This window comes from Stenella coeruleoalba, assembly GCF_951394435.1.
Source record: "Stenella coeruleoalba genome assembly, chromosome: 3".
NCBI classification, from domain to species: domain Eukaryota; kingdom Metazoa; phylum Chordata; class Mammalia; order Artiodactyla; family Delphinidae; genus Stenella; species Stenella coeruleoalba.
Genome location: NC_137148.1, coordinates 28,415,635 through 28,437,727, shown reverse-complemented (window position 1 = coordinate 28,437,727; position 22,093 = coordinate 28,415,635). Strand labels below are relative to the sequence as shown.

The window sequence follows — 22,093 nt, the reverse complement described above, 5'->3', positions numbered from 1 at the left end:
ACTCACTCTTGCCCATTCTAAAATACATGAGTCAATGTACAAACATGCAAATAAATAAACATCTTATAGAAGCATTTTCTAGGGCATCTAATTGCCAAATAATTTACCATTCACTTAAAATATAAAATAAACCCCCAAGATATTACTTTCTTAAATACAGTATCTTTGTTTTAGGTGAACATAAATAGTGTAGTTTAAATATACGTATGGGAGTATATTTTCTCAGCTCACATTATACATTTTAATCTGTTTACCTTATGGTTTTAAAAACAAAATATAACCACATAAGAGAAAATTATAAAGAGACACACAAGAGGAACATCCACGCCCATAATTTGATACTCTGCTAAAAATCAGGTCAAACATTTAGCTTTATTTCATTTTAGTCAATTTTCCTAAGCACTTCCTTCTAGCATAACTGATTTTTGCCCTGCCCTCTTTCACACTAATGTATTAGAAGCAAATTTATAGAGCAATACATTGTGATTTTATAGGATACAGAAAATTCCCTAAATTATTTTGAAAAAATTAACATTCCTTTGTTGTTTAGTATTTAGGTTATATTTTCAGGAAAGTGACATAAAGAACACAGCTAGAAACGTATCTGTGCGTACAGCTTTCAAAAATATCTCGGATAAAACTGCTTTCCATAGGGACTTCCCTGGTGGCACAGTCACCAAAATTTGGATTTTTGCCTGGATATTTAATGTATTATGGCATTAGTGTAATGTTTTTTAGATGTGATATGGTATTGTGCTTGTGTTCTTAAAAAAAAAGTTCTTATCATTTAGAGACATATGCTGAAATATTTATTGAAGCTATGCTATGTAGTCTGGGATTTACTTCAGATGATCTGGGGAGGAAAGTATTTAAAATGGGAGGATAAGTGAAAGGAGACAGGCACCAGTTGATAGTCATAGAAGAGGAGTATAAATTATTTTCTCTACTCTTGGATATGTTTAAATATTTCCATAAAAAAATACCAGTTTTTGCTCACTGTTATATAATTGTAAACATTTTCTACAGTGATGATACCTAGTGCCCCCATACTTTGCTGGCGTCCCTTATGGAAAACAAATTTTGGGTTTTTTTCTATAAATGTATTTATTTATTTTTGGCTGCATTGGGTCTTTGTTGCTGTGCGCAGGCTTTCTCTAGTTGCGGTGAGCGGGGGCTACTCTTCGTTGCAGTGTGCGGGCTTCTCATTGTGGTGGCTTCTCCTGTTGCAGAGCACGGCCTCTAGGCACACAGGCTTCAGAGGCTGTGGCGTGTGGGCTCAGTAGTTGTGGCACATGGGCTTAGCTGCTCTGCTGCATGTGGGATCTTCCTGGACCAGGGCTTGAACCCGTGTCCCCTGCATTGGCAGGAGGATTCTTAACCATCGAGCCACCAGGGAAGTCCCAACATGCAGATTTTCTGATCTACCCAATGGAGAACTGAGTCAGTATTTCTGTGGACTAGTGCAGAGGCCACACTTGGAGAAACTCACTTTCAAACAGAAAAAGTAGAGCATCTTCACTGTGCTTTTCATCAGTGGAAGGTGTTTCTAGCATGTTAGGGTGATTCGCTTCTGACACACTTGTCGAGGTATAAGGGCAGTCAATTTCGGGGTTTTTTCCCTTTCAGATACCTCCTAGATTCCTTCATCGAGGCTCATAGGTGTTCAGACTTCTTCCTCAAGTTTTCCCAGGGGCAACTGTAGCCACCCCAACTTTACCTGGCTCACGTGTGCTTTCACCTCTGCTTCCCGCAGTGTGTACTTGGGGAAGAGGGGCCCAGCGTGCGTTAGACCACCTGCCCAGAAAGCAAGTGAGCATCTCCTCAGTACAGTCCTTCTGCCTTGACTCTGATGGGCAGGGATATGTCACTCTTCTCTCTGCACCTGCTACCGGAGAGGATGAAAGATAATGGTATTTAAAACACGGGGGAAATCTCTTTTAAATGCCTGTTTTATTAGATCCCTGTCACTTGATTTCCTCCCAACTTACTGAAGCCAGAATGTGCTCACAAACCCCTGTCCAAGCTGAATATTCAGGTTCGAGCCCTAAAATCAAAATTACACTAATGCCTTAATACAGCAAATATCCAGTCAAAATCCAAATGTTCCCAACTGGCTGGTAAACTTTTCTTGGTTTGCTGGGATCAGGATACAAATAATGTCCTTATGTTGTAAATGGCAGCCCCATCTCTCCAGTCTCTTCATCTGTAGGTTCCCCTCCCTCCCCACCTCTCTTTTTCTTTAATTTACTTTTTGAAGAAATGAGGTCAACTGTCCTACAGAGTTTGTACTGACTGCATCTCACAATGACATTTATAACATGTGTCTCTATCTCCTTACTTCCTGTAAATCCGTAGGAGGATATAAAGGCTTGATCAGATTCGAGTTCAGTGTTTTGGAAACAGTAAATACCTCATAGAAGGTGCTTCCATCGGAAGGCACAAAATGTCTGGTTTCCTCTTTCTGTGGAGTCTTTCTTTGGGTTCATTTTTTTTAAACATTATAAACAATTTAAAAAATTTTTTTTAATTCAAACAAAGGGATAGAAAAGAATATAAAGAATCCCATGTACCTGTCACCCAGCTTTAACAACTCACTGGCTTCCCTCTCCCTTGTTCTATTTTATCCACACCCTCACTCACTTCTCTCTCTTCCAAACCTACACTAACTTGAAGCAAATCCCAGACATCATATAATTTCATCCCTCAGTATTTTAGTGTATATCTCTAAAAGACAGTGATTTAAAAAAAAAACCACTATAAAACCTAAGAATTTTAATAATTCTTTAATATCAAATATCTGATCAGTATTCCCATTTCCTCCATTGTATTTTGAGATATTTTTGGCATTTGATTTTAATTTACAGCACTGGATTATTGGTGGGTGAGAACATTTCTACTGTGTTTGGTTACTGGCTGTGAATTACCTTCTGGTGTCCTCTGCTTGCTTAGAATTAAATTGATGGGTTGACAATAATAAAAACTGATGACCATTTTTTGTTACAAATATTTTCTCAGTCCGTTATTCACCTACTGATGGAAGCTGGAGTGAGGCAGTCTGCCCTCATGTCCATCTACTACCCAGTGAACTTAAGCTTTCTAATTTAAGCATACTTTGTGACTCCTTCTACTACTTCTAAGCTCAGGATGTCTCCCTTCCTTCAAAGATATAATGAATATTCAAAACTATTTTCTTCTGGTTTGTCTAAGTAATCTGTGTTGTTAAGTACATTCAGGTCATATACTCAGAAAGCTATTTAGGTTGTATAAACCCCAGAATTTATCTCCATGACCCCTACGTCACAGACACAGAAAGAGAATGGAGTTTTTATGACAGTGATATATTTCTACATGATTTGAATCCCTTGGTAAACTACCCATAGATTTATTTCCACTTGCTCCCAGAGAAAAATTCCAATCCCTTCTAGAGAAAGGGGAGCCCTGTCACCTGGTTTTAAAGCACTCTAACTAATTAGGGTGTTAATTAGTTCCTTGCAAGAATGAAAAGCAGGGATTAATTTAAATCACAATGAAGTTGGGGGGTGGGGTAGGGTTAATGGTTTCTTCTTTAACAGTTACCAACACATTTTAAATAGACCCAGACCCTTTTAAAAGGAGGGAATTTATGCTGCACAAGTTTGGTTACCTAGGAGACCCCATCTCTCCTTTCTACCAGAGCCTGTCCTCTCAGAAAAGCAGCTTCAATTAATAGACGGCTACTTTTCTAAGCCTCAATCGAATGGCCAGTAGGAGTAACAGAAGAAAAGTAAAACTCAAGTTATTACCTCAACTACAGCTTAGATTTTTTTTTTTTAAAGCAGGAATTCCCACGGTAGCAAAGTTGGATTATGATGCAAAGTACCAAGGAAAATTAAGCTACGCATCTCACCAGTTTTCTATACTCTGCTTAAGACACCAAGGCGGGGAAAAAAAAAAAAAAAGCGTAGACTAAGTGATTTAAAAAACAAGTGTAGCAAGAGTGTTGAAATGCTGAAGCATTGTGTAAATACCAGCCCACAGTTGATATCACACTTAATGCTTGTAATCATCAACAGAAGTTTAGGGGAATGAGTACATTATGACTGAACGTGTATTAAATCAAGAGGTCGGATGATGGATGTTCACTAAACTTATTGTAACCATTTCATGATGCATGTAAATCAAATCATTATGCTGTACACCTTAAACTTACACACTGCTGTATGTCAATTATATCTTAATAAAACTGGAAGGGGAAAAAAAGTTTGGTTGAAAGGATCAAATGCGGCAAAAGCACATCATTAATAATAAGACCATTTGAAAGTTAGCTTTTATTAGATTAGCTTCTGAAGTCCCACTTTTCTTATACAGTGAGCCCAGGGTATCACTTTTGCATTACCGCCATATGATGGGTAACTTCATGTGTCAACTTGCTACGCTCTGGTGCCCAGTTGTTTGGTCAAACACCGGTCTAGATGTTGCTGTGAAGGTATTTTTTTTAGATGTGATTAACATTTAAATCAGTAGACTGAGTAAAGTAGATTATCCTCCATAATGTAAGGGAGCCTCATCCAAACAGTTGAAGACCATAAAAGACTTATATACAGTGGAATATTACTCAGCCATCAAAAAGAATGCAATAACGCCATCTGCAGCGACATGGACGGACCTAGAGATTATCATACTAAGCAAAGTAAGTCAGAAAGAGAAGGATAAATACCGTATGATATAACATGTGGAATCTAAAATACAATACACATCAACATATCTATGAAACAAAAACAGGCCCACAGACATAGAGAACAGACTTGTGGTTGCCAAGGGAGAGGTGGGGTAGGGGAGGGAAGGATTGCGAGTTTGGGGTTAGCAGAGGCAAACTATTATATAAAGGATGGAAAACCAACAAGGTCCTACTATCTAGCACAGGGAACTATAGTCAACATCCTGTGACAAACCATAATGGAAAAGAATATGAAAAAGAATATACATATATGTCTAACTGAGTCACTTTGCTGTACAGAAGAAATTAATAAAACATTGTAAATCAACTATACTTCGATAAAATTAAAAAGACTGAGATCTCCCCCAAAAAGGAATTCTGCCTTCCGACTGGCTTCAGACTTCGCACTGCAGCATCGCTCTTCCCTGGGTCTCCAGCCTGACCTGCAGATTTCAGACTTGCCAGCCCTCACAACTATGTAAGCCCGTTCCTTAGAATTTCTAGAGAGACGGACAGATCTATATACACACAGACATATATACACACATTTATACTCAGAGAAAGAGAGATCCTGTCAATTCTGGTTCTCTGGAGAACCCTAACTAACACGCACCATCACCATCACTCTACAGCTATAAAAGTGAAATTAAGTTTATATTTATCTGGTTGTTCCCACGTCATACAAACCTGGCTTTACAAATTTTTCACTAAAGTTAGAGAGCCTGTTAGCTTGCTGGCGCTGCTGTAACAAAATGTCATAGGCTGGGTGGCTAACACAACAGAAATGTATTTTCTCACAATTCCAGAGGCTGGGAAGCCAGAGGTCAAGGTGCCAGCAGGTCTGGTTTCTTCTGAAGCCTCTCTGGTAGGCTGGCAGGTGGTCGCCTTCGTGCACTGCCCTCATATGGTCTTTCCTCTGTGTGCGTGCCTCCCTGGTGTCTCCTCACGGGTCCAAATTTTTGACAACAGTCAGATGCGGTTAGGGCCCACCTTTCTAAAGGCCTCATTTTAACTTAGTCACCTCTTTCAAAGCCGTATCTCCACATACAGTCACATTTTGAAGTTCTAGGGGCTAGAGCTTCAACAATTCAGCCCATAACAGAGGGTCTATCTGAAACAAATCTGATTTAATATTAGGCTACACGGCATAAAACTCACTTTTGGGGGAAAGCAATTTAGGGATAGCCTTCCTCTAGATCAGTCAGAAGTGTCCAACTGAAAAAACATGCAAATGTATGTCAACACTGGTTGGCAGAGAAAATAAAGAGATGATTTTAAAGAAGAGCCCCGGGCTTCCCTGGTGGCGCAGTGGTTGAGAGTCTGCCTGCCGATGCAGGGGACGCGGGTTCGTGCCCGGGTCCGGGAAGATCCCACGTGCCGCGGAGCGGCTGGGCCCGTGAGCCATGGCCGCTGAGCCTGCGCGTCCGGAGCCTGTGCTCCTCAACGGGAGAGGCCACAGAAGTGAGAGGCCCGCGTACCGCAAAAAAAAATAATAAAATAAAGAAGAGCCCCAAATCCAAGGCATCAAGGCAGACACTGAATTTTAGGCACTGATTCGTCACACTGATGATATATTACATCTTGCTCAGGGGTAGAAAACAGCAAGGACTTAGTTATTTGAGCCCGGCTACTGAGTCTCCCCACAGGCTAGACAGTAATTATAAAATCAGTTACGAAACCCTCTTAAGCCTGGGGCCAGGAATGATGTGGTAGGCATGATATTAAAGACACAGTTTTGACACAGTTTTGACCACAGTGCTTAATCTAACGACATCAGCAGGCAGCAGTGGAGACCGAAGGCCTTAGAGAAGACAGAGGAAGAAAAAATGGCAGTAGGGAGACAAAGAAGAAAAGAGGTAAGAAAGGGGCTGGAAGGAAGGAAGAAAGAGGGAAAAGATAAGAAATGGGAAAGGAACAGTGTGTGAAGGTGGGGCTTTGTCCCTCCTCTCTCAGTAGCACTGCACCATGTCAGGTCCCACCTCTGACTAATAACGAAAAATGCCAGAGCTTCTCATAGGAATAGCACGTGTACATTTCCAAAGAATTTTCACCTCTGTTATTCCTCATGTACCCCAAACAGCCCAGTGAGACCTCATGGAACCATGAATGAAAAATGTTGCCTGCCGTATCCGTAAAACAAAGGATGTCGCAGCCGTCAAGCCACTACAGCCGCCGATGGTGAGCCCTGAGGGGACTCAGATGGGGAAGAATAGGATCCTGGCCTGATAGCTAAGGTGCACATCAAAGGCATGATTTCAGTGAGCCCAGACTCTTGCACCTTCCCATACATAGAAAGCGATAACTCCTTAACCTCAGATATCTGGTTTTCTTTAATGAACAGTCATCTTTTGATGTCCCGACTGCCTGGTCTTTGTTGCAAAACCCCCTGTATCTCCTGGTTCCTCCCTGACCTCTTCGGAGCAGTCCCTCAGAGCTAGCTGAGACTCCTGTCTCCTGGGCTTGAAGTCCTCAGATGTCTGCCGAATAAAACATAATTCTCAATTTTAGCTTGCGTAATGTTTTTCAGTTGACAGAACTATTATTTTTATTTGACAAACTTAAAAAAATCTGAGACGGAGTCATTGAAGTGACTTGCAGAGACTGGAAGCAATTGAACATTTTACAGACTAACGCTCCTCCATAGAAATGATAAACAACTACAGTTTTTTTTTTTTTTTTCCACCCCACCATCCCTCCCTTAAGCTTTCTGGTTCGTACATAATCAAACTATGTGATTTATATGTGTTTTTCAAATTCTGTGTTCACGCTTTCTCTACAAAAGTTCTTTTTTTGGCTTTATACTCCTGAGACCTCGGTTTGTTTAGCTTTAAAGATCTCTCTCTTGCAAACAAGTTCTGAGAGAAAAGTGATAGATACGTGACTATTTACTAGGAAAAATGAGAGTGATAATACTCGAAAGAACTCTTATTCCAAAGTAGAAGTCAACTCTCCCCCTCCAGAGGTTCCAAACACTACAACTTTTCTAGAAAAATCTAAATGAGTTTAAAATAAATCTCAGGAAAAAAAAGTTGATGAACTCTTATCAATGGGGACAAGGTAGGATACAGGTAACTCAGCTCTTGGCTGGAAATAAAATAAGGTTATGGCACTGGGATAAAGGTCAGTCCCTGGCTTCCTGAGTGTGTCTTACACCTTTGAGTTCAGTTACCAACACGCCGTTGACAACCAGACATTTCAGTGGCTTTCACATGAAAACCCAGGCTCAAGTTCAAAGCTGGAAGGTGATACCTGTCCTGGGACAGAGTTCAAAGTCCAGGCTCTTATGTTCAGGTCTCGGCTTTTGGTAAGTGCACCTGCTGGTGTGCTAATGCAGTAACCCAATGAACACCAGTGCTAGAATCTTCTGGGAGCTCTTCTGCCTATAAGCTTATAAACTGCTCATATACTGAGGCAAATTATATTTTCCAAAAATGGCACTGCAAGATTTCTGGTCCCATACACTCTTCCAGAACCCTGCCACCTGCATCAATAGGTAGAGTCTATTTCTCCTCCCCTTGAATCTGGGCAAGACTTCGTGATGGTTTCAACTGATGGAATGCAGCAGAGGTGACACCATGTAACTTCCAGGGCTGGGTCATAAAGGGTGATCCAGCTTCTGTCCAGCTGTCTCTCAAGGTGCTTCTCCTGGAAGCCAGCTACCATACTGTGAGGAAGCCCAAGCCACATGGAGGGGACAGAAATGTCCTGGCTGAAAGTCTCAGTGAAGGTCTTTGGTGTAAGCCTACATCAGCCATCAGACGATGAGTGAATGAGCCACTAGGTGATTCCCACCCCCAGCCCTTGAATCTCCCCTGCTAATTCCCACATCATGGATCAGGGACGAGCTGCCCCAGTGTACCCTGTCCAGAGAACTGTGAGTATAATAAATGTTGGTTTTACGCCACTAAATTTAGTAGTCATTTGTTAAACAGCCCTAGTAACTGGAATGTACATTAATACCCAGAAGCAGAAAGAATTCATTGATTAATATGATTTTATACATGTCTGGCTTTGGGTCTTCTTGTAGGTAGGAAAGCGTAGGCAGGAAGCAGAAACACAAGCATTTAAGTGCTACCTTCCCTGTGCCAGGTACCACGTCAAGTACGAGAAAACTTCAAAACTTCAACTGCTCCAAAATCCCCATGAGGTTTAAGTGTGAGCTCCATTTGTTTTGTTTTGTTTGTTTGTTTGTTTGTTTTTTCGATACTCGGGCCTCTCACTGCTGTGGCTTCTCCCATTGCGGAGCACAGGCTCCGGACGCGCAGGCTCAGCGGCCATGGCTCACGGGCCCAGCCGCTCCGCGGCATGTGCGATCCTCCCGGACCGGGGCACGAACCCGCATCCCCTGCATCGGCAGGCGGACTCTCAACCACTGCGCCACCAGGGAAGCCCGTGATCTCCACTTAAAGATGAGGAAGCTGAGGCACAGAAAGGTATAGTACCTTATCCAGGATCATACAGGCAGTGGTAGAGTTGCAGTTTGATCCCATATCTGCCTGAATCTAAAATTCACAATATTTTTGCTCTCCCAGTGGAGCCCAACCTGGAAGCCTTGACCCTGGGTGGGGGCGGGGGGTTGTGGGGGGCAGCAGCGGAAGAAGCCTCAATTTAGTGGCAATGAGAAAGTTCTGTTAATCCATGAGCAGCAGTCACTGTATGTCATACACCCTCTCACCCTCACCACAAACACACACTTTTCAAATACAGTAAATTCCATAATAACTACAATTCAAATTCATTTCATACATTACTGATCTTGGTTTTTATTATGATTTTGGTACTGATTACGTATCTTCTCAACTAACATGATAACAGAATAGCTACTAGAAGTTAAAAGTCTGTAAACTTCTTACACATATATTAGGACAGGGTTTTCATACTTAAAAACATTGGGAACCATGAACCGTACACCTCCGTGCACAGAATTCACATTCATGCCTGGCAAGTTGGACAACTGTGTTACCACGGGAAAACTCAAGAGTTGCCAATGACCAACATTCCATCTGTGTTGATTTAATGAAGGTGGTTACCAAGGGATCGTTCTTAAATAGTGGGCACTGAGAGGAGAGGGTCCCCTCAGCCACAGTTCATTAATTTGCTAATTGTGCAGCTTCCCTGGTGGCGCAGTGGTTAAGAACCCGCCTGCCAATGCAGGAGATAAGGGTTCGAGCCCTGGTCTGGGAAGAGCCCACATGCCAAGGAGCAACTAAGCCCGTGCGCCACAGCTACGGAGCCTGCGCTCTGGAGCCTGCGAGCCACAACTACCAAGCCCGTAAGCCACAACTACTGAAGCCCACGTGCCTACAGCCCATGCTCTGCAACAAGAGAAGCCACGGCAACAAGAAGCCCGCGCACCGCATCAAAGAGTAGCCCCTGCTCGCCACAGCTAGAGAAAGCCCGTGTGCAGCAACGAAGACCCAACACAGCCAAAAATAAATACATAAATGTATTTTAAAAAAAAAAATTTGCTAACCGTTCTCCCACTGAGCGCTGGCCAGCATTCTGTCTTTAGCTAATGATGATGCATGTGCCTTCCCACTTTCCATACACAGGCACGTGACAGGGATGGCGGGCAGAGAAGAATGGACCTGTCTGGGTCCTGGCCTCGCCTTGCCTCTGTCCTTCAGTGTATCTTCCTAAGCAGGCATCTGCTTCCCTTGGGATGAGAAGGGAGGGGTGGTAAGAGATGGGGGAACAACTTTATTACCCATCAGGAATGTAGGGCAAGTTCACTGCCTCCCTGAGAAACGGGAGCCCGCTCCATTCACAACTGTGCCAAAGAGGCAAGAATGCTGGTACTTAATGTGCCATAGAAAGGCTTCTTTCAGAAAAGAAAGGCAACTTCACCAGAGTCCTCTGCCGCCACATTCACATGGAATTCTGAGTAAGGCACACAGGGCCACCTCCAGCCTTCGAAAAATGGACATGCACGGGGTGGGTGGGATGCACTCTCTCTTCCCAGGACTCTTTTCTTTAGCTGCAGTCATCAGCATTCATACCCTCAAGAAGACCTGGCTTTGGGAGGCAAGTCCTACCATGTGACCACCCCCAGGCTACTCTCCCCTGCCCTAAACTCTTAGATCACTGCATTCCACAAGGATTTCTTTCTTCCCCAAAAGGGGGAGGTAAAGGAGGGGAATTACAGTATCTAATGAAGTTGGTTGGTGCCAAAACAACAAAGAAATTCCAATTCATAAAACCACATTTTATTAAATGTGATTTGATTTTTTTTTAAAGACTTTGATTTTTTTTTTTTTAAAGACTATGTGCCTATATACCAAAACCCGTGATTTCTACTTGTGAGCTGTTCAGCTCTGATTACATGGGGAAAAAAAGAAAATAAGACTCAAGATTTTTGAAAACACTTTCTTATTATCATTAACTTTACGTATGTGAAATTCAAATTTAAGGATTTTTTTTGGTGGTAACTCTTCAAACTAAACAGTCTTAAAATGAACTACCAATTAACCACTGCTTCGTTCATAAATGAAGGAAATGTATGTCTCATCTTACGTGCACAACTAGGATCCATTACACACACACACACACACACACACACACACACACACACACACACTTTTAAGATTCACATACTGGTCACCAACAGTCAGAGAACATATCTCCCAACCACAGAGACGAAGCTTTAGCCCGAAGGGTCCTCCATTCTCTCCTAGAACCTCATCAATCTCCCATCCTTGGCAGAAGGCAGCAAGGAAAGACAGTCTCCCAGATAGGTATCTGGTCTACCCAGGCTCTCTCCCTTTCCTTTTAAAAGAACCTAGAAAGCAAGCGGAGGAAGTGGAAGGGTAGAAGAAGTGGGAGAGAAGATATGCTAAGAAATTAACCCCCAATTCATAATTAGCTAGCCACGTGGTTAAGAAATTAACCCCAAATTCATAATTAGCTAGCCACATGACAAAAGCTGTGGACGTGTCTGACTTTCACTTTATTTTCTGAATGGAGGTAGGATCACTGATCTAGGAGGTGCAGGGCCCCCAGGGGAACTGGCCAAAGCCAGGAGCTTCTGCTTCACCGGGATTATCACGTCCAAACTCCTATTATCTCAAAAGACGTGGGCCCCGTGAATCCACCCATACTTATCCTTTAAAACCTATGCCTTTCCTATAAATACAGAATAAATACAGAATATTTGCCTGTTTGCCTCACCGCTTGTCACAGACAACTCCAGATGTGTACTATCAGGCATTTCCAAGGGCAGAGTTCTTCACGGATTACAGATTCCTGGAGGACAGGAAATACGGCTGTTTTTCTTGCACTGTACCGCAATTACCCGAATATTGCACACAAAGACATACATTTCTGCCAGGAAATCTTGTTTTTTTTAATGGGAAGATGGATGATAACATTCTTAATTTATAACGGAGGTAACTGTGGTTCATTCATCCACTTATTCATTCATTCAGCAGAGATTTATTGAGCACCTCTTATGTGCCAGGCTGGGGATCCAGCAGTGAACTAGCCGAAGCCTGTGTCCTCAAAGGGCTGCTGCTGCTCTCAGGGAAGAAACAGGTCCCACACAAAGATGCAGGTATCATGTCACGGGTGATAAATGTTTAAAAAGTGGAAGTGAGGATAGGAAGTGACAGGAGTGTGTGATTTGAGGGGGGAGGGGTCTGGGAAGATGTCTCTAGGTGACATTTGAGCAGACAGATCTGGAGGAAGGGATCCCTGCAGATGCCTGGGGAGAAGCCTTCCAGGGTGGGAACAGCACGTGAAAGGCTGGGTGGGCTCAGGAACTTACAAGCAAGCCTGGAGCAGAATAAACGCAAGGGAGGCTTACAGACCTGGAAAGGACTTTTACTGAGTGGGATGGGTAGCCACCCAAAGGGAAGGGAAGCCACCCGAAGGACTCTGAGCACAGAGTGACAAAAAGGATCACTTGCGACCAACTCTGTTAAGTCAGGACAATGAGAGGCAGGCAGTCGGTGGACCTGTTTTGAAGATACAACTACTATGCTTTGCTGATGTGACACAGAGATGAGGGCATTTGCATTAGACAGGCCTGGAGTCAAACTCCAGCTCTGCCGCCTCCTAGCTGTGTGACCTCAGGGAAAAGTTTTAATTTTTGAGTGTCAGCTTCTTCTGTAAAATGGGGATAATAAATACCTTCACTGCAAAAGTAGAAACACTATATATAAGCACCTATTACAATCCCGGGGTACTTTTTTAACGAAAGATAAAAGAGGATTTTTTTTAACCCAAATTTCCCTGACCCCCAATACAACAACATTCTTGCAGGGCGACGCCAGGAGAATTTTCATGGCCTTAAGGTCCCCTTCTCTGGCCCACCTTTTCTTTGATGGATGGCGTTGACTTTCATTACATGTGTGTTGTTTTCAAGGTTGGTTTACTGAAGTTCTAATCTGAATAGAATCAGCAAACACCATCCATGCCCCCTATCCGAGAGGTGGACAGAAATAGTAAATGAAAAACAAAATCCTAAGGCTGAGAATTTCTGACAATGCCAGGAAGGTATTTGGACACAGTATTGCTAATTGCATATTAAACACTACTGGCTCCTGTACTCAAGAAAAGAGGGTAAATTATTATTATATGTTATTAGATTTTTTAAGCTGGGTGTTGCTTCCTTTCCTGTCCAATAACTAGAGGCCAATATTTCTTACTTATGGCAACATGTGTTCACAATCGTATGACCTTGAGTCCAGGAAGGAGTGAAACCACTCAGCCCTGAAAATCAAACAGAAAATCATTTTTCCGACTTCTCGGCTGGAACGTCCACTAGGAAGTACATATACTTCATTTTGGTTCCCTCCACTTTCCCATCCCAATTAACCCAATGCCACATTCACACGGTTGCCTCTCTAAAAATCTGAAATTATTTTGCAAACCTCAATTGTGTTTAATGTGACTTTTAAAGCTGGTCTAAAGAACACAGGTTGAGGAACAGAAACCATCAAGTAGAGGATTAAAATGATTTATTAATGGATGCTTTAAAAATGGTAGAGGGACCTCCCTGGTGGTCCAGTGGCTAAGACTCCGCGCTCCCAATACAGGGGGCCCGGGTTCGATCCCTGGCTAGGGAACTAGATCCCCCATGCTGCAACTAAGAGTTCGCATGCTGCAACTAAATACACCACATGCCACAACCAAAAAAAAAGAAAAGAAAAAAAAAATGATAGAGAAATCTGGTGATGGAGCCTTTATAGTTGAAAGTTAGAAATCGACCTGAAGAATTTAACCAGTTTTAATAGAACTAAAACTCACTACTCAAAAAGAAAATAAAATTCAAATAGAGCACCTTAGCATCCTCTGGCGTACTCACTGAAGGTGCTCTGAAATACTTATATTCACCTTAAAATTCACCTCGCAAAGATTGTACCTTCATCTGAACTTTTAAAGTCTTTTACATCACTCATGCTGCACTTAGATTCTGTTCTGAATACTCTTCTTCTACATGTAAATGTCTTGTCCCCCCCCGGTGAAAAGTGCAGGTTCCCCAAAGGCAAGAACCATGTCTCCCAATTTATGTATGGATCCGGGACCTTGCCCCTGGCAGGTACTAAATGTGTGTTCTGACATATTATGTGCTCTCCTCTACAAAGCTGCATTTCTCCAAGGCTGTTCTGTTCCTCAAGCTGCAGCCGTAAGGGTTGTGAAGTAAAGAGTATTACCATGTGGCATACTCCCCCCACCCCACGTACAACCCTCCCCTTTCTTAGACATTTACAATGTACATTAACAGCTTAAAGGCACCAAGCAGTCCTGTAATAAAGAAACCTATTTATTTTGCTGAACGGGACATTCTCCAAACTTATTTGACACAGGAAACTTTTCTTGCTTATAACGCCTGTTAAAACTCAGCAGCGCCACTTGGGGAAACTGTCCTAAAGTATCTGAAACAACATTCTGTATATAAAGTGCTCAGTAAGTAACATATGTGAGACATTTTACAGTTTACAAGGCACTTTCAACACATTATTATGACTGAACTCCCTCAATAGACAGACTTATATAGTAGGAAATTATAAAGAAGGGAAACTCTGTCTTCCTTTCCTCCAACCCCCTCGAGTTTTCAATCACATTCCTTCCTTCATGCATCTATCAGCTGAAAACTCCTTTCCTTTAGGACTCTGAGTCACTAAGGATACAATGTGACAACTTATTTCTCCCATAAAGGGACTTGTTCCCACTTCTTGGAACTGAGAGGGTCCTTAGATATAAACTCCAAATTGTTCATTTTACCCTTGGGGGGGAAAAAAGGCAGGTTTTAGTTTCAGGAAATCTACCTCAGAGACACACAGAAATTAGGTGACTTGGTCAGTAATGTGATTTTAGCTTACAGGAAACTCAAAGTTCCAAATTTAGAGATACATGAATAAGGATTAGGTTCAACTGTATATGAAAGAAAACCCCAAATAACGGTGGCTTAAACAAGATACAAGTGTCTACATATAAACAGAGTCTGAGAGGAGTCAGTCCAGAGCTGACAAGAGAACCCCACAGACAGTTGAGATTGGGGCTCCCTCTATCAGTTCCACCAACTTAATACAAGGCTTCCATCTTTAAGGTCACCGCAGGGCCCAAAATGGCAGCTGGAATGCTAGCCATCAAGTCCTGATCCCAGGCAGAAAAACAAAAGATGATGATGGAATAGGCAAAAAACATGTAGCTTTCAGCAGAGTGGTCAGACCCCTATGTAGAATTTCCCCAGACCCCCATGTCAAACTCTCATTGGTCACACAGCCAAAACTGTGTGAAAGAAGTGCGCAAAGAAGGCTGAGAAATGTGGTATTTGGGCTGAGCGCATTGAATCCCAAATTTTAAAAACGAAGCTCTATTACTAAGAAAGAACAGGAAAATGGATATTGGGTAGTCCACTAGCAATCTCTGTCAAGAAGAAGGAATACGATGTTAGAATCTTACTATCTTAGGATGCTGGTCAGAAGCCATTTCGTCGGTATTTCTCAAGTTCACTGATAAGAATCATGTGTGTGGGGTGGTGGTGGAGGGGTGGATAGGCTCCATCCAGATCTACTGAACCAGAACCTCCAGGGAGAGGACCTAGGGAATCCCTGTTTTCAACAAGCACTCTACGTGATTCTTATCAAGCAAGTTTGGGAACCACTGAAATCTAATCTTCCACCCAACTTGGCAGTCTCAGCAAATTCCTGAGCCTTGGGGCTCCAGAGGCAGTCAGTCCATCCTTGAGCAGCGAGAGACATGGACATCCTTCCTCTTAACTGACACAACTTCCATCAAAGAGCCAACCTAACAGGAAGAACCCGAGGGGGCCTCACCGTTATGGAATTATACCAAAGTAATTATGAATTGGGCAACCAAGTGCCTTAACCAACCAGCTCTATCACATGAACAAATACAATTGCTAAAGAGAAAAACCACAGGCCTAAAAATGGTGTCACCCGTGCTAAAGCCCATAATACCAAACTTAGATTCAATACTAACCTAACAGCAGTTTCGACTTTCACCAGAAATGTAACCTTAATCAACCAGTCTGGAATTTTCTGATCAGCACCAACGAGGTCATCTGTGCCACCTGGGCCCTCTCTCAGCAGCCCCCCCACCCCCAGAGAAAGAAGGCGTGGCAATCTGTATGATAAAGACCCCTGCCCTTCCCTTTTCCCTCCCTAAGATGATGTCCTGGCCTAAAAAAAAAATCATCCTTTCTTTCCTTGGCTAATAGCCCCCTGCCCCTTCTTCCTATAAAAACCTTCCATTTTGTACGATCCCTCGGAGCACCCTTCTGGTTACTGGATGGGACGCTACCCCATTCATGAATCACCTAAAAAAGCCAATTAGATCTTCAAATTTACCTGGCTGAATCTAGTGTCTTAACACGATCATATAAAACCAGCCCATTTCCTCACAGAAAGCTTTAGAAGGATGGTTCTCTAATTGTTTCAATCATACTTTACCAACTGGGACTAAGTCTGACAAGCGTCAAAGCCTCCCAGGCTCCGGGGTGCCCTGGGGTGAATCCGGAAGCTCCAGCAAGGTTGCCTGAAGTTGGCTGAAGGTCTCTAGCCTATGACTGGATGGGTTTCTCTTTGAGGATTAAAGCAAAGCTACAGATCAGAGGTGGAGTGCACTCTCACTTACTTCTAACATTTAGAAGTCAGCTATTCCTGATCTGTACTCCTATTTCCCTGTCCACTGCGACATTTACTTCCTCCAAACAAATGTACTAAGGACCATGTATTCTACCATTCCAGTAGTTCTGGAACCAAGGGGGACCCAAGGACACACTTGCTGTCATGAATGAACCCTGGGACTGATGGGGGATTCTGATTTCATTTGCCATCTAACCCAGGCTAATAGTGAGAAAAATCTGCTGAGGTGGAGGGCCCTAAATGACACCAGAAACTGCTTCTATCTGCCACGACCTTTCCACAGAGGAAAATGATTCCAACCCACATTTAGTCTGATGTTTCTTTATGAGTGAAGAATTATACCTTTAGAATGAATAAAAGAATGAAATAAACATGTTAAAGGAAGATTCTTTTTCATGTTTTGGTGTTACAGTTTGAATTCTGTTCTCCAAAGAAAAAGTCCTATTGAAGTCTTAACCACTGGTAAATCAGAATGTGACGATATTTGTAAATAGCGTCTTTCCAGAGGTAATGAAGTTAAACTGAGGTCAACAGAGTGAGCCCTAATCCACTGGACTTATAAACAGGGAAATGTGGACAGAGACAGACACCTGGAGGGAAGGCAGAGGAATGGAATGAGGCATCTACAAACCAAAGAATGCAAAAGATTGCCTGCAAACGACCAGAAACCAGGAAGAACATCAGAGGGACCATAACCTTGCAAACCTTGCTTTCAGACTTCTAGCCTCCAGCACCGTGAGACAATAAACTTTTGTTGTTCTAAGTCCCTCTGATTACGGAGCTTTGTTATGGCAGCCCTAGCAAACAAATGGAATTGGTTAGTGAGAATGTATTTCTTCACTCAGGTCAAATTCAATGTCCCTGATGTAAGACTGAAGCTATCTGCCAGCACAACTCAGTCTGAGAACAAAAAAAACCTCTGCAAAAGTCCATTTGAAAATAACTGAAATTGCATCTAAATGTAGGCGTTCAATTGCATTTGCTTTCTCCAGAAAAAAGACCAGGTTTTTCTACTTCTTATCATGGTGGGGGGCGGGGGTAGGTAGTGGGTGAAGATGGAGGGGATTCATTGTGATGCCTCTCAGATGAGGAATATCTACCATACTACTTCCTTGCTACATGACCCCTTGCTATCCTGGATCAGTGGTTCTGAACACTTTCTGCTCAGGACATTCACCCAGCCCAGGCTCCTCTCCAGAAGTTTTGATTCAGTTGGTTCAGGGGCAGGGGGTGAGAAGCAGAAATAGTTTGGGGCTGGGGTGTCTTTAAGCTCCCATGTAATTTTAATGTACAGAGGGAGTTAAGAACAACGCCCCAATATTACAGGAGCGATGCTTTCTTTCCATCAGTGGCTGGGGTCGGGGTGGGCGTCCAAAATTCAGACATAATTAGAAAAACCCGTCCTGTGGGAAATTCACACTCAGTAGCCAGACCCTGAAAGCTGACTTTAGAGATCAATTTCCATATGAATAATTATTCCATCACGGTTTGATTGGCTAAATGGCTCCAGGCAGGCTCTCAGGCATCCAATTTTATCTGTGGCGCATAAGAGTCCTTTATATTCAATCCCACCCTCCATAGTTTTAACAGAAAGTAAAAATTTTATCTTAATTCTTTTTCAAGCTACTGATACTTTCACTATTGCAAGTTGGCAAAATATCTAAATCCAAAGCTACCCAGCACTTATGAAATAGGTCCTGAATACATTTAAGAAAAGTTTTTTCTCTTTCGCTTTGGTGAAAAGGGCAAGGTAACTCGCTGACAACTGTTCAGCAGCTGGCATGTTTACTCGATTGATCAGAACTCTACAGACTTCTTAAGAACTGTTAAATGTTTTTCTACTGTTAAATGTTAAATGAACTGTTAAATGTCTTCTTAGCTGCTTTATTACTTTCAATATGGTTCTAAAGAGCGTATTAAATTGTATCTTCAATTACATGTAGATAAAACTTAGGAGGAGCTGAGCTTTTTCTGGACAAGATAACCTTTCCTTATTCTACTTCAGAAACAACACAAATTCATAAATACAGTCGACATCTAAGACATAAAGAGCCCTTTCCTTCCTTTCTCTCTCTCTTCCTATCTCAATCTCTTCTTTCGCCATTTTTCAAAGCTTTGGTTTTTCCCTTGGAGACAAGGTCAGAGACAGATTTCCTGTCTAAGGCTCTGCTTTGTGCTTAAGGAAACATGAAAAAAGACCTGCATATTTCAAAAGAAGGTCATTATAATCACTATATACAATAGGATCACATTCTTTCCCCTGTTCTTAATTAGTAGAGATTACAAGAAACGTCACGGGCAAGAGGAAGAAGCGTGTACATTCTGACAAGGTACTGGGGGAGACTTGAACACACTTCAATTAAGATGTGCAGTCTTTTTCTCCAGATGCCCGTGGGACTTTGCGCAACTCCAGTACAAATAAATGTACTGCTTTCCGACTCTCTTACAGAAGCAATTACCAGTGGATGCAGAGATGAATGCGAGAGCAGAGGGGGTTGGAAAGAGACTTGAACAGGAAATACAGAACTTTAAAGCTTAATGGGACTTTTGAGAGCATCTTTTTACCCATGTGGGAAGCCAGAGAGGTGAACTGGCTTGCAGGAGTCTCACACGTGGAATTGGCAGAGCTAAGATCAGTAAATGCAGCCCGCAGCTCTGTCCACCAAATTGGCCGCCCAGTCTTGACGCCATTCAGAAGAAACAGTAAAACGCTGAGCCAACACCCTTTTTGCCTCTGTGGCCTCATGTTTTGCATATTTATCATCTCTTAATACGTTATAACTGATGGCGGAGGTGGTGAGAGCTGGAGGTCTTGATTGAGTTACTGCCTCTTGTTAAGAAAATAAAAAGCTTTTCTGGAGTGGAAAGAGGATATTTCTCATGACAAGCGATTCACAGTACAAAAATTCAAGGTCAAAGAACCATGTGTGGCATATCCAGGGGGGCACAAGCATTACTTCTGTGCCCAGAAGATGGCACAGATAACCTAGGGTTTCAAGCTGAGACACCAACAAAGAGTACACCACGCAGATCAGGATGAAAAAGCTTACAGTACCTAGTGCTGTGGCATGACGACACAACAAGCAAAACACCAATGCAATGATCTCCCGAAATAAAAATTTCTTCCCCGAGTTCAGAACTCCATGGCTCAAGTGTCATCTTTAAACTGTCAACATAAGTGTATGAAGATCAGCCTCAAATCCATTACTCAGCCAGAGATATTTTGAGTAAAAGGGACCTCCAAATAGGACAAAAGCCATATAAAGGCAGAAAATAATCCTTAAGAGGCATTATATTTACTTTTACTTTATAAGAAATCTTCATCGTGCTCAGTTTAATGAGCAGCTTTTAATACAGGAAGATACACACATTCCATGGGTCACAAAGCCAAGGCTGCTGAAGTGGGTGATTTAGCGTTTCAGGGAAAAATATGAATTATATGAAGGTCAAGTCCCTTTTAAAAAGTATATTAGGAGGCATTACAAAAATAAGGAAGTGGTTATAAATCTGAATTCCAAGAATGGTAACTCCCTTGTATGGACAGAGCAAAACGTTAGGGCAGAACAATTACATTCCTATGATAACAGAAAAAACACACAAAGGCCAAAATCACAGTCTTTAAAAAATGCATTAAAAAAATAATAAAATAAAAACAAATAAAAAATGCATTTCATTGAGGTGCTCCGTATTGAAATTAGTGTGGCTAAACCAGCAGCTACAACTCAAATTCCTCTTAAGTTTGGAGGGCAAATGGTAGGCTATGACTTTTTCAAACACAGAGGTTGTTGGCATACATCAAAAGAAGAAAGGAGAGGGGCTGTAAATGGGTCCCACAAAGGCAAATTTAAGTGAGCGGGGTGCTGCTCCCAAGCGTGAAGACTCAGAGCTGATTGTGCTAATGTAAAGAAATGACTTGGGTGACCAGTTTTATCATTTTACTTGTCTTCCAGGTGTGTGGCTTGCTTTTTCAATTCTTTTGTTTCTTGTTAGTGTCTAACACAGTGCTGTCCAAGAGAGATATAATGCAAGCCACATCTTATATTTTCCGAGAGCCACATTTAAAATGTAAAAAGTGGGACTTCCCTGGCGGTCCAGTGGTTAAGACTCTGCGCTTCCGATGCAGGGGACGCAGGTTCGATCCCTGGTCGGGGAACTAGTATCCTACATGCTGCACGGTGCAGCCAAAAACGAACTAAAAAAAAAGCCAAACAAATTTTTAAAAATGTAAAAAGAAACAGACGAAATGAATAATGTTTCATATAACCCAATATAACCAACATATTATCATTTCAGCATGGAATCAACATGAAAACTGTTAACAGGATATTGTACATTCTTTTTTTTATACTAAGTCTTCAAAATCCTGTACATTAACAGTACCTCTCAATTCCGATGCTACTTTATCAGAAATACTTGATGTGTATTTAGATTTCATGAAATTTACTCTTGAACAGGTAAATTCACAAACTTAAGTTGTTCCAAACTGAAAAGTTTCCAACATCTCAAATGAGTAACCAGTTTTAAATTTAAATTAAAAATAAAATTTTAAATTCCATTCCTTAGTCACCCTAGCCATGTTTCAAGTGGCTACAGGAGGGGACAACACAGGTCTCATACAAACATCCCTGTCCCACCCTCACAGGAATCATTTCTCTTTCCAACTTCCCATGGAATATAAAAGCTGGGCAATAAGCAAATGTCAGTCCATAGGGAGAAAAAAATAATTCCTTCATTATCCAAAACCATCATGAAATTCAGCTTATGGAGTACAGAAATGGAAGAAATGTTTTAAAAACTAGATTTGATAGATGAGTTTATTACTGGGAACAAAATTAGAAAGTATTTGGAAAAGGGATCTGAATATCTTGAGCATTTTTAATCTTATTTAATCTTCACAATATCCTAGGAGGGAGGTACTTTTCTCATATTCCCCTTTTACCGAATACGAATCAGAGGCTCAGAGCTAGTAAGTGAAGCACACAGAAACTGGGCTTAACTAATGAATGAAATTAACTCTTAGGAGATAACTTTATGGATTCTGTATACAAAACACTGTCCAGCCAGTCAAGTAATTCTGGATACCGATTCCCTTGTAGATTTTAGGAAAGACAGAGCACACTGATGAAGTGTTTTGAAGTGTTCATCTACACGGCTCTCCATTTTTGTTCAAAGTGCCGTAAACTATCAGTCCTTCACTTTCTGTGGTGATGCAACGTTCTCTCTCACAGGACGAAAGAATCTCCTGGGGTGAGTCCTAGCAATCAGCAGTTGCAAAGCTTTCTGGGTG

The 22,093-nt window shown here is 42.0% G+C and overlaps 1 protein-coding gene across 8 annotated transcripts in view; it reads right to left on the bottom strand.

The window, feature by feature from the left end:
- Positions 1-22,093, bottom strand: part of RAI14 (retinoic acid induced 14) — a 147,580-nt gene that overhangs the window by 76,686 nt on the left and 48,801 nt on the right. The window contains exon 1 of one of the 8 annotated variants that reach the window (XM_079918052.1): positions 1,718-1,946. The exons of the other annotated variants lie outside the window; for them this stretch is intronic. The gene's annotated coding sequence lies outside the window, so the exon portion shown is untranslated. Of the gene's footprint in view, positions 1-1,717; positions 1,947-22,093 lie in introns of those variants that run through there. 8 annotated transcript variants of the gene reach the window in all.